This window comes from Peromyscus leucopus, chromosome 4, assembly GCF_004664715.2.
Source record: "Peromyscus leucopus breed LL Stock chromosome 4, UCI_PerLeu_2.1, whole genome shotgun sequence".
Taxonomy (NCBI): Eukaryota; Metazoa; Chordata; class Mammalia; order Rodentia; family Cricetidae; genus Peromyscus; species Peromyscus leucopus.
Genome location: NC_051066.1, coordinates 146,420,222 through 146,432,833, shown reverse-complemented (window position 1 = coordinate 146,432,833; position 12,612 = coordinate 146,420,222). Strand labels below are relative to the sequence as shown.

Here is a 12,612-nt window from a genome sequence, read left to right as displayed (position 1 = left end):
GTATTCTGAGGATATTTAATAGGCTGCAGTATGCTGTGGTGCTCAGCATGTTAGATGTATTAAACATATTTTTTATTAAATTGATTTATTGTGTGTGTGTATATGTTTGGGCATGCACATGCTACTCCATCCAAATGGAGGTCAGAAGACTTCTTATGGAAGTTGGTGCCCTTCTGCCATATAGGTTCCAGGGATTGAACTCAGATTGTCAAATTTGGCAGCAAGCACCTGTACCTTATGAGTCTTCATATCAGCCTTTAAGTACATTATTTTTTTAAAAAAACCCTTTGTTTTAGCCAGGCAGTGGTGGCACATGCCTTTAATCCCAGCACTTGGGAGGCAGAGGCAGGTGGATCTCTGTGAGTTTTGAGGCCAGCCTGGTCTACAGAGTGAGTTCTAGGACAGGCTCCAAAGCTACACAGAGAAACCTTGTCTCGAAAAACAAACAAAAAATTATTTTATTTATTTAATATGAATGTTTTGCCTGTGTGTATGTACATATACCATGTTCATGCCTGATACCTACAGAGGTCGGAAGAGGGTATTGGATCCCCTGGAACTGGAGTTACAGATGGTTATCAGCCACCATGTAGATGATGAATCCTCTGCAAGAGGAGAAAATGCTCTTATCTGTTGAGCCATCTCTGTAGCTACCAATAAATTTTTTTTTAAAAAAAAAAACAGGGTCTTACTACATAGTCCTTGGCAGTCTTAGACCTGGCCTCTAATTCACACCGTGGTGCTCACCTGTATCCCAGGACTTAGGAGACTGAGACAATATTGCTGAAAGTTCCAGGCCAGCCAGGAACATACAGGGAGACCCTTGCCATCACTCCCCTCAAAAAAAAAGAAAACAGAAAAAAAAAAATACTTAGAACTTACGGTGTATCTATCAGCATGTAAAATCAAAAGATACCCGTGTTTTAAAGTTATCTGAAATTCTGTTTTGTTTTGTTTTGTTGTTTTGTTTTTCAAGACAGAGTTTCTCTGTGTAGCCTTGGCTGTCCTGGAATCTGACTCTATAAACCAGACTAGCCTCAAACTCAGAAATTCGCCTGCTTCTCAGTCCTGGGATTAAAGGCATGTGCCACAATCATAAGGTTCTGAAGTTCATTTTAATGCCATGTCCTGTTTTCAGGTTTGTTTTTCTAAATCTGGCAATTCTGCCCCAGATGCATATGCATCCAGCTCCAAGTCCTAGATTCTCCTGACTGTCCAGTTTTTGTACCAGTTGGGCTTCTCTGCTCAGTGGTCAGGTCTGAAGACTAGGGTATATCTTAAGTTTCTTCAATCTCCTCACCTTTGGTCAAGGATTGACAGTGCCCTGAAGATATCTGTGGTTCTTATACTCCTGAAGTGTCCAGCTCTGTAGGGAAAGAAAGAAGGTTGGGGACGAAGGTGGAAACTTTAGGGAGGGTGGGACATTCACTCTCTAGAAACTTCTCATAAACTGATGTTACATGCCTTGAGGACCAAAGCATCAGGTTTATTTTGTGTGAGATATAGTAGTGACTTCCGTTGCAGAATGACCCTGCCTCTTCAGCCCAGTTACAAGCAACTGGTGAAAATTCTTTGAGGATTTGGAAGCTGCAGACTCTGCAGATAGAGTAGCCTGCATGGCATTGGCAATGTCCTGAAAGACTGTCTGCGTGGTACATGGAAACACTGCCTTTTGTTTATTCCTGGAGGCAGTCTCCCAGCTTGATCTGCTCTGAGACTTTTGGAAACAGGGTATTCTTCAGCCAAGCCCAAATGCCCTTCCTTAGCTTGCCCCTGTAAAGAGAAGAAAGAGATAGGGAGAACCAGAGACCAGATTTTAAGAGGCAGAGGTCAGTGGACTGGAGCCACTAGTCCCAAGGGGTTCCAGCCTTTTTTTTTTTTTTTTTTTTTTTTTTTTTTTTTTTTTTTTTTTTTTTTTTTTGTGTGTGTGTGTGTGTGTGTGTGTGTGTGTGTGTCCTGGTCTTTGACCCCACCAGTCCACAGGAGCCCAACTGCCCCAGAACCATCAGCTCTGCTCAGAGAGGAAAGCTTGTGACAAGAATGAAGCTGTCCTCTACCGGAGAACCCCCGCCCCCCCATGGACCAACTGCAGCAGCAGCAAGCAGAATCCTTTTGCCTTCAGCCCCCTCTGTTTAAAGCAGTGTAACAGGGTGGGGGATGGGAGGTAGAACTCTGTGTCCCTGCTTATCAGTTTGTGGAAGAATCCTTGCCACCCATTCCCTCCAAGAAGACATCTGAGTATGCATCATACCCCTATCCCCCACCCCCACTGGGTCCTGATAATCCAGGATGTCCCCCTTCCCCCACTGAGGCAGTGCTTCCTCTCTGGCCAGTTCTGTTCACCTCCCTAGAGGCTCTTGATTTATGCTGTTGAGTCTGAAAAGCTAACCTTGGAGAAGGAAAGGAAAGAGAGAAAACCAGTCCCAGAGGCCAGAAGGGCTGGAGCCAGGATCAGAGCCCCTTGGAAGAGGGTACTTAGCTCAGCACTAGCTGACCACTGGCAGCAGCCTGGCTTTGGGAAAACTGAAGCTGCCTTCAGGAAAAGAAGCTGAGTTTGTATAAACGCCTCTGCTCAGGAAATGGGGTGCAGGGAAGGTGGGGGTGATTTGGAGCCCAAGGACAGGAGGGACTCTTCCTGGCGGATAAGGGGTCAAGAAAAGGGGCGGAAATGGTCAAGACAGCTGCTGAACATCTGGAGTCACAGAGAATTAATTATCCATCGCTCTGAAGGACAGGGGTGGGTGGGGAGCCCTCTCCTTCCTGGCTCTTTGAAGAGCTGCTCCATTGTCTCTGCCTGGCCCTGGATGAAGGACCTGGTGAGCTGTCCCTCCCCAGTGGGCTCTAACACCCATCCTAGGGTGATAAAGCTACAAATTATCCCTTCTGAACCTTCAGTCACAGTAAAAGCCTGTAACCACACACAGGACACACCTTTTGGGTGACATATCTTGTACATGAAAAGGAAAAAATGAGAGCCTAAACCCCATCAGAGCCTGAAGAGAAGATATACTAATCCTTACCCAGTACTGCTGCTGGCATCCCCTATACCTGACCCAAGGGAGTGGGTCAGTGGGAATGGACCAGTGTCAAAGCCTTGACAGTGATGAGGAGAATGGCCATGCTGCTTCCCACAGATCTCAGGGTGGGAGCAGATATGGTTAGAGTTCCCTGGGCTCACCACCTCCTTCTACAGACTGTGAGTGAACAGTCTCCATGGGGTTCAAGCCAAGGTAATGATCCTGAGTTGGTCTCTGGATTCCCAGATACAGTTTGAAGAGCTATTGTATGGTTGGGTACAGTCTCAATTCTGGCTTGGGAATCTCAAAGCAGAGGCTTTAGTTATTCTACTATGGAAGTATCCAGGGTTTTATATAAAGTGAATTTCATTATTGTTAATCAAAATTTAACATTCTAAATTCAGCCAGTGAGACATAGGTGCTCTTTCTACCCCTCTCCTTGAAATTCTGAGTTAGTTACCTGCTCTGTCCTTTCACACTTTTCTCTGTTTGCCTACAAACATGTATATATACAAACCCTGCCCCAACCCCTTTTCTCTTTCGATAGAATTTCATGTATCCCAGACTGGTCCAGATCTTGCTATGTAGCTAAAGATAACCTTGAACTTTTAATAGCCCCACTTCTGCTTCCCAAGTGCTGGAATTATAGATTATAGATGCATACCACCATATTGGAGAGCAAACTCAGAGTTTTTTGCACGGTAAGGAAGCAGAAAACTGAGCCTTATCCACAGCCTCTTATTTTGTTATTTCTGTTTATAGAAATAAGTTTAATGTACACTGTAGCTTGCTTTTCTTGACAATTATGAGCTTCACTGCTGCTGGAGCAAGCTGTTGTAAAACTGTCCTGGGTATTCTGGTAATGTGCACAAGAGTCTTCTAGAGCTTTCCCCTCTACAAACATGGCTGCAGTGTGTACAGGCACATTGTTTTCCAAGGACCCTTTCTTCTAGATGCTTTTTCTACATACTAGATCCTTAAGAGTATGTTGTTTTTATCAAAGGAAGTGTTCTTTTTGCTTGTTTGTTTGTTTGTTGTTGTTTTTTTTTTTTTCGAGACAGGGTTTCTTCTCTGTGTAGAAGTCCTGGCTGTCCTGGATCTCACTTTATAGATCAGGCTGGCCTCAAACTCACTGAAATCTGCCTGCCTCTGCCTCCCAAGTGCTGGGATCAAAGGCATGTGCTACCACTGCCTGGCTAAAGGGTGTGTTCTTAATGCCATGTGATTTGTTCAAATTGCTTTTGCAAAAGTTCTTCTCAACCAGTGAGTCTTTCCCACTCTAGAAGAGAACTTGTATTTGAAAGCTCTACACCACCCAGGGCAGCTCTGGACTTTTACTGTGTATCTTGTGTGTATAGATGTCATGGACACTGTCATGACCACTGACTAGAACAGCAGCAGAAGCCATTCTGCCCCATCAGTCAGAAGCCCATTGGGAGTCCTTCCCCTGCAGAGGACTTCTGATACCCTCCTGGTGATTAGATAGAAATTATGGTCTGGACTTGAGACCATCAGTCCTGGGTTTTGGAAAAGAGAGGCTATAAAGCTGGGCTGAGAGTAGATGGAAAGGTGGGTCATGGATATTTTTTTGGTACTTTTTTTTCATTACATTGATTGATTGATTGATTGATTGATTTTTTTTGTGTGTGTGTGTAGGTTAAAAGACAATTTGTGGGAGTCAGTTCTCTCTTTTACCATGTGAGTTCCAGGCACTCAGGTCATCAGGATTATTAGCAAGCATCTTTATGAGCTGAGCCATCTCACCAGCCTGGGTCACTAACCCTTAGTTGTTTGGCCAGTTGGGACCTGAAAAACAGTAATAGAGGCTGAAAAAGAATCCAGTCAAGAGGGTCTCAGAAAAGAACTTGCAAGGAGACTCAACTCCATGAGGGGGTACCAAGATTCCCACAGTGAAAAAGTTAGCCACATTTTTCCTGGCCTCTTGAAAGGAACTATGGGAAATATGAAGGGTAGTGGGGCTCTATAAGTTGCTACAGAAGGGGTAGTCCATGTTAAGCTCATGGAGAACTAAGGCATGACCTAAGGACCTTGCTCAGCACTCTGTCACTTTCCTCTCAGCTTGTCACAGTCAGAGTCACTGAAAAGTATGAACGCTGTGCTTCAGAGTGAAAAGTGAAGTCTGGTCTGGAGCCAAATCTACGCTGTACCCAGGTAGTGTTGACAGAGGCAAAGTGCTTTCTAGCTAAGTTGCCTGCCCTGTGCCTTCCTCCCTTGGGCCTGCAACTTGAATCTCCCTGGATGGTAGACTGAAAGCCAGCTTCCACTGAGGCCTAAGCATTCAGGACTACGAGTTCTAGGGTGACCCCAATCTGGGGAATGTATGGCCTTATAGCCATCTGAGTCCCAGGGAGGAGGAGAGAGCCAGCCCAGAGCCAAGCGCCTCTTGAAATGTGGACAAGCCTTGGATAGGCAGAGTTACCGCAGACCCACATCTGTGGCCTATATGATAGAGAGAAGACTGTGACCTGAGCCTCTACCGCCCTCTGGTACATGGTTGGGGGAGGGGGCTCACCTACCCAGCTTACTTTGAGCTGATCTAGGTTATGGCCCTCGCGGCTCCTTCTAAGTCACTTGTACAGATTAAAAATGGCAACTGTCCCAGAGCTGATCCCAGGGGACCCTGGAACTTGCCCCATCCCCCAGGCACTCTCTGTTCTCAGCATTGGCCCCAGTCTAGGACAGCTGCTCCAGGGTTACGACTGGCTCCACTCCATCCACTTAGGCCAGAGAGCTGTAGTGGGGTCAAACCCACCACAGCCTGGATGGTAGGGGCCAGAATCTCAGGGCAAGCTCAGAGATACTGGCCTTTCTTCTCAGTCCCCTTTCTTCCTCTCTCCTCTGGGACCTACCCACCACGGGTAGTGTTAGCATTTAGGCATCTGCACTGGCCTGCCCTTAGGGTCCTGACAGGATAGTCTGCAGCTGCAGCCACTAAGAGCACTCTCTGTGCACACTCGCTACATTCTCTTATAAAAGACAGGCCTTGCCCACCTCCTTTCTCTCTCTTTTTCTCTTTCTTCGCTCTTGTCCCCAGGGACTGGTCTCTGCCCCCTTCTCTCTCCTCCCCTCAATAAACTTCCCACATGGGCCCACTTGTGTGGTGCCACTTCTTCCTGCCATTTTTAAAATACAGCAGGTAGGGGAACAGAAAAGAAAGGACAAAGGAGAGGAAAGGAGATTGGCCTGGAAGGTACCCACACCTTGATTCCTGTGGCTTCTGTATCTGGGATTTCAGGGTCAGGGCACCCACACCTACACACATCACATGCCCCAGGAGGCACTTGGTCCAACACTGGATCTGTGGGCCAGGAAAGTGTCTGGATCTTTGCCCTGAACCCACTCAGGGAAGGCAGTGAGGCAAAGAGGGTGAAGGAGCAGAAGAGAAGCTCTAATGTTCACCACCCCAGCTCTAGGCATCAGCACAGACCACAAGGCTGTCTACTCTCACCTCTTTGAAGCTGCTCTGAGCTGAGTCAAAACTGAGTGCAGTCAGATGGTGGTGGTGGTGGTTGTGGTGGTGGTGGTGGTGGTGGTGGTGGTGCATGCCTTTAATCCCAGCACTTGTGGGGCAGAGGCAGGTGGATCTCTGTGAGTTCAAGGCCAGCCTGGTCTACAGACTGAGTTCCAAGGCTACATAAAGAAACCCTGTCTCAAAACAAAACAAACAAAGAAACAAAAAACCCTGAGGTTTTTTTTTTGCGAATGGGCCTGCACAGCCCCTCCAGCTGCCCAGGAGCCCAGAGTGACCACAAAGCCTCAAGAAGTCTTTGAAGTGCTAGAATGAGGCTACAGGAAGAAGGTGGCATCCCACCCAGGCCCTGAGTCCACCCTCCCCAAAGCTAGTAACCTTGCCCACGGGCTTGGAGTTCATCTCTGGAGCCACCCTCTGTGCCAGGCTCCTTACACTGCCCAGGTGTATCTGCGTATGAGGACCAGGGAAAAGAGGACTTGCCTGTCATCCCTGACCCAATCCCATCCCCAATTTATTTTTTGCAGGTTCCTGTAGGGGCAGCAGTGGGTCAAATAACTGGTCCTCTCAACCGAAAATAGCAGGCCATGGCCTTATGGAAACTCCCCAGAGTGGGAGGTAGGGAGGAAGAAGAGCAAAGGAAGGGAGGCTTCTCAGGAAATGCCTGGGTGCCCTGACTGCCCTAGCAAAGACGCCTGGTCATTGGCTCTGCCCTTGGAAAGTCCCAGGCAGGGCTTGTGGACCTGGGTGGGCATAGTGCCAGCAGGGCAGCAGGGGTCCCTTACACAAGCATCAGATGCCAAGGTGGACTTCCTTTCCTGCCTAGCTGGGTTTCTGCCATGGACACCATCAGGACAAATGAAGGTAGTTCTTTTTTGTGGTCATTCTTTGTTCCTGGTAGTGGTAAATCTGGTGCCTCATTCTCTGTCCTCTTTACTTCTACCTTCACCATCCTCAGAACAGTTTATTCAGCTAATATTTTAATTATTGAAATAGGTCTCATGTAGTCCAGGTTGCCTCAACTTGATATGTAGCCAAAGATGACCTTGAACTACTAATCTTTCTGCTTCTACTTCCCCAATAGGGATTACAGGCATGCAACTAGATACCAGAAGATGTTTGCAAATAAAGGCCCAAGTGAGGGTTTAACCCAAAAGAAGACTACAGAGAACAGAAACTGAGACTGACTGTAGGAATTAATCTTCAGGGACTGAACCTGGAGAGCTCCAAGGTTGATGGAAGCTGGGTTTTTTGTAGATGTGAGAATAAGGTCAGTGGATTGTAGAGACCTGGGATGGAGGTAGGAAGATGGGTGAGACTTGCAGATTTGCAAACGCAAGACAAAGCATTTGAAAGGAAGCCATCAGTGAAGACGCCAGACTTCCTTGTATTTCACAAAGGTAATTGACCTTCCATCTCCGTATGTGCAGAGTGGTCTGATTTAACAAACCTCAGGTTCAAAATGTTTGGAAAAAGAATGCATCCATAACTGAGCATGCAATTTATTTATATTGTGTTATAAGTCATCTAAAGATTAAAGTCTACTGTTATGGGATGTATCTCAGTGGTAGAGTACTTGTCTAACTAGAAGGATGTGTTCAAGTTCTATGCAAAGCCTACATTTTATACAAGGAATTTGAGCATCTGATTTTGGTGCCTATGGAATTCCTGGACATTCCCTCTTGGTGCTCTAGGAACAAATGCATAGCTCTAGTGTGGAGGGCTTATAGTTAATACAGAGAGAGGATCAAAAAATCATGAAAAGTTTTAAGATGAGACAATCAAGAAACACAATTCTGGATTGGAGATGGGCTTCAACTGATACAGTACTTTTCAAGCATATACAAATCCCAGGGTTCAATACTTAGCACTGCAAAGAACTGAATAAGATGATGCATGTCTTTAATCCTAGTACTTGGAAATTAGAGACAGGATACAAAAATTAAGGTTATCTCCAGAAGTTTGAGGCTAGCCTGATCTTTTTTCTTGTTTTTCTTTCTTTCTTTCTTTCTTTCTTTCTTTTTCTTTTTTTTAATTTTTTTTTTTTTTTGAGACAGGGTTTCTCTGTTTAGTCCTTGCTATCCTGGAACTCACTTTGTAGACCAGGCTGGCCTCAAACTCAGAGATCTGCCTGCCTCTGCCTTCAAGTACTGGGATTAGAGACATGTGCTACCACTGCCCAGCTGTAAACCGCCCCCCTTCCAAATTTAGAACTGGAGACATAGCTCAGTGGTTAAGAGCACCCAGGATCAATTCCCATCACCCACATGTCTGCTCACAACAAGGAACTCCAGTCCCAGAGGAACCCAATACCCTTTTCTGTCTTCCTTGGGCACAAACCATGCACATGGTGAACGTATACATGCAGATAAAATACCAATACATGTAAAATAAAAATAATTTTAAAACTTATTTTTGTTTTGTTTGTCAGTTTTGAGAATGACCTTACTCTGTAGCTCTGGCTATCCTGGAACTCACTATGTAGACCAGGCTGCCCTCAAACTCACAGAGATCCACCTGCCTCTGCCTCCTAAGTACTGGAATTAAAGATGTTTGCCACCACTGTGACTGGCTTAGAAATTTTTTTTCAAAAATCAAATAGACAAAATCCTAAATGTTTAGGAAAAGTATCATGATCCATGGTGCCACAGGCTTCATAGGTCTCAGTATGAGCAGTAGCTTAAGTGTTGTCCTGAGTTCTCAGGTGGACACTACAAGAAGACTAAAATTCAAATGCTTCTGGTATTTTCAGGAAGTAACTCTTAACAATGGACCACAAAATTAAACTGGCTGAGAAAGCAGCTAAAAAGTACAGAAGGATAGCTGTAGAAAGCAGTTGTGTACTGTAACAGTCTTAGGAGTGAACATGAGAGACACAGAGAAAGGAGAAATGATTATTTCAGAGTGTATATATTTTGCTGACATCAGGCTCTTAAGGCAGTGGTTCTCAACCTCTCTAATTCTGTGACTCTTTAATACAGTTCCTCAGGCTGTGATGACTCTAACCATAAAATAATTTTCATTGCTATTTCATAACTGTAATTTTGCTACTGCTATAAATCGTAATGAAAGTATCTGTGTTTTCCAGTGGTCTTAGGTGACCACTGTCATTTTGATCTGCCCCACTCATACTATCAACATCACTGTTATTGCTTCCATCTCCATTGATATGACTCAAACCCACCATTCATTCATTAATTTATTCATTCAAGAATATTCTTTCGATCAAGAGACGTGCTTTAGTTCAGTTCTCTGTTCCTATCAATGAGTATGCTGGTTATTTTTTTGTCAGCTTGACACAAGGCAGGGTCATCTGGGAAAAGGGAACTATAATTCAGAAAATGCCTTCATCAAACTGGCCTGTAGGCAAGTCTGTAGGGCACTTTCTTGATTAATGGTTGATTTGGGAGCGGCGAGCCCACTGTAGGAAATGCCACTTGTTGGGCAGGTGATCTTGGGTTGTATAAGAATGCATGGTGAACTGAGCATGGTGGTGTACATTTTTCCCCCAACACTTAGGAGGCAGAGGCAGGAGAATCTCTGTTAGTTTGAAGCCAGCCTGGTCTACTTAGCAATTCTGAGGCCAGTAAGGACTATACAGTGAGACATTGTCTTTAAAAAAAATAGAAAAGAGCCGGGTGGTGGTGGCGCACACCTTTAATCCCAGCACTCGGGAGGCAGAGCCAGGTGGATCTTTGTGAGTTCGAGGCCAGCCTGGTCTACAGAGCGAGATCCAGGAAAGGCGCAAAGCTACACAGAGAAACCCTGTCTCGAAAAACCAAAAAAAAAAAAAAAAAAAAAAAGAAAGAAAGAAAGAAAGAAAAGAAGCTGCTGCTGGTGGTGGTGCTGGGAGTGGTGTTGGCAGTGGCAAGCACACCTTTAATTCTAGTACTTCCTAGTACTTGGGAGGCAGAGGTAGGCAGATCTCTGAGTTCGAGGCCAGTTTGATCACAGAGCAAATTCTAGGACAGCCAGGGCTACAAAGAGAAACCCTGTCTCAAAAAAAAAAAAAAAAAAAAAAAAAAGGAAAGATAAGGAAAGGGAGAGAGAGAGAGAGAGAGAGAGAGAGAGAGAGGAGAGAGAGAGGAGAGAGGAGAGAGAGAGGAGAGAGGAGAGAGAGAGAGGAGAGAGAGAAAGAAAAAAGAAAGAAAGAAAGAAAGAAAAGAAAGAAAGAAAAAGAAGAGTGAGCAAGCCAGAAAGCAGTGTTCCTTCATGGCCTCTGCTTCAGTTCCCTCCCTCCAGGTTCCTGCCTTGAGTTTCTACTCTAATTTTCCTTCATGATGGACTGTAAACTATATGGTGAAATAAACTCTTTCCTCCCCAAGTTGATTTTGGTAAGTATTTTATCATAGCAACAGAAGTGAGCTCTCTATCTTTAGGGGTCTATAATTGATAATGGAAAACCAAAAACAAACATAAAAAAATTTAGAAAACAAGATACAGAACAACCCTACTCTTTTTTACTTTTGTTTTTGTTGTTTTGCAGTGCTAGATATTGAAGCCAGAACCTAGAACATGCTACACAAGCACTCTACCACTGAGCAACACACCCAGCTTCTGTTCCAAAGAGTCTATCGAAAAAAATTAAACATGTTTATATAGACTTGTCCTCAGATGTTCATAGCATGAATCATAATGTCTTGAAACTAGGAAAACCCAAGTATCCATCCACTGGTGACCAATAAACAAGCTGGATGCTTCTATACAATCGGGAGAAAAGCATCTCAGAGATTTTATGCTAAGTGAAGCAGCCATGCATAGAAGACCACATATGGAGCCAAAGCTGGTATTGCAAGTCTGTAATTCCAACTCCTGAGGAGACTAAGGCAAAAAGATTAAAGTTCAAGGTCTGCTTTGGCTACACAGTGAATTCAAGGATAGTTTTGTCAACTAGGTGAAACCCTGTCTCAAAGAAATAATAAGAGAAAAAAAGAAAAGAAATAATAAGAGGATTTAGGATGTAGTTCAGTGGCAGAGCACTTGCCTAGTGGATACAAGATCTTAGATTTAATCCCTAATACTACACAAAGCAATACACATACACACATGCACACACACACACACACACACACACACACACACACACACACCACCACCACCACCACCACCACCACCACCACCACCACACACACAGACATATACCACTACCATACAAAAGGCATGATTTTGTTTACATGAAATCTTAGAACTGAGGCATTCTATGACAGTAGGCATGATCATGAATTTGTTAAAATTCATTTTTGCTGTGCTTAATATTGGTGACTATCATATGTACAAAGTAGATTTTTTTTTTAAATTTTATATTTATTATGCATACAGTGTTCTGCCTGCACCCCTGCAGGCCGGAAGAGGACACCAGATCTCATTACAGATGGTTGTGAGCCATCATGTGGCTGCTGGGAATTGAACTCAGGACCTCTGGAAGAATAGTCAGTGCTCTTAACCTCTGAGCCATCTCTCCAGCCCCAACAAATTAGATTTTTAATAGAGATTAACTTTTTGAAAAGATGTGAAAATTGAAGGTGGGACTGGAGAAATGTCTCAATAGTTAAGATCGCTTATTGCGTGCTCACTTTGGCAGCACATATACTAAAATTGGAACGATACAGTGAAGATTAGCATGGCCCCTTCGCAAGGATGACACGCAAATTCGTGAAGCATTCCATATTTAAAAAAATAAATAAATAAAAGATCGCTTATTGCTTTTGTAGAGGACCTGGGTTCAGTTCCAAGCACCTACATGGCTCAAAACTGTCCAGAGGATTCAACACCTTTTTTTGACCTCCATGGACTCCTGTACACATGTAGTGTGCAAACATATACTCAGGCACATACACATAAAATAAGTAAATAAATAAAAATTATATATATTATATATAATATACATATTTGCTTTTTTGAGACAGGATTTCCCTGTGTAGTCCTAGCTGTCCTGAAACTCACTGTGTAGACCAGGCTAGCCTTGAACTCAGGGATCCATCAGCCTCTGCCTCCTGGGGACTAGGATCAAAGGCATGCACTACCACCACCTGGCTTTTATTGTTGTTGTTGTTGTTAAAGTATTCTTTAAATTATTTTATGTATCTGAGTGTTTTGTCTGCATGC

The 12,612-nt window shown here is 44.3% G+C and overlaps 1 non-coding gene across 1 annotated transcript; it reads left to right on the top strand.

Moving 5' to 3' along the window:
• The first annotated feature begins 12,072 nt into the window (after positions 1-12,072).
• LOC114704231 lies at positions 12,073-12,179 on the top strand. Its single transcript, XR_003736241.1, has one exon. It is a non-coding gene; the product is annotated as a U6 spliceosomal RNA (small nuclear RNA).
• Positions 12,180-12,612: the final 433 nt, after the last annotated feature.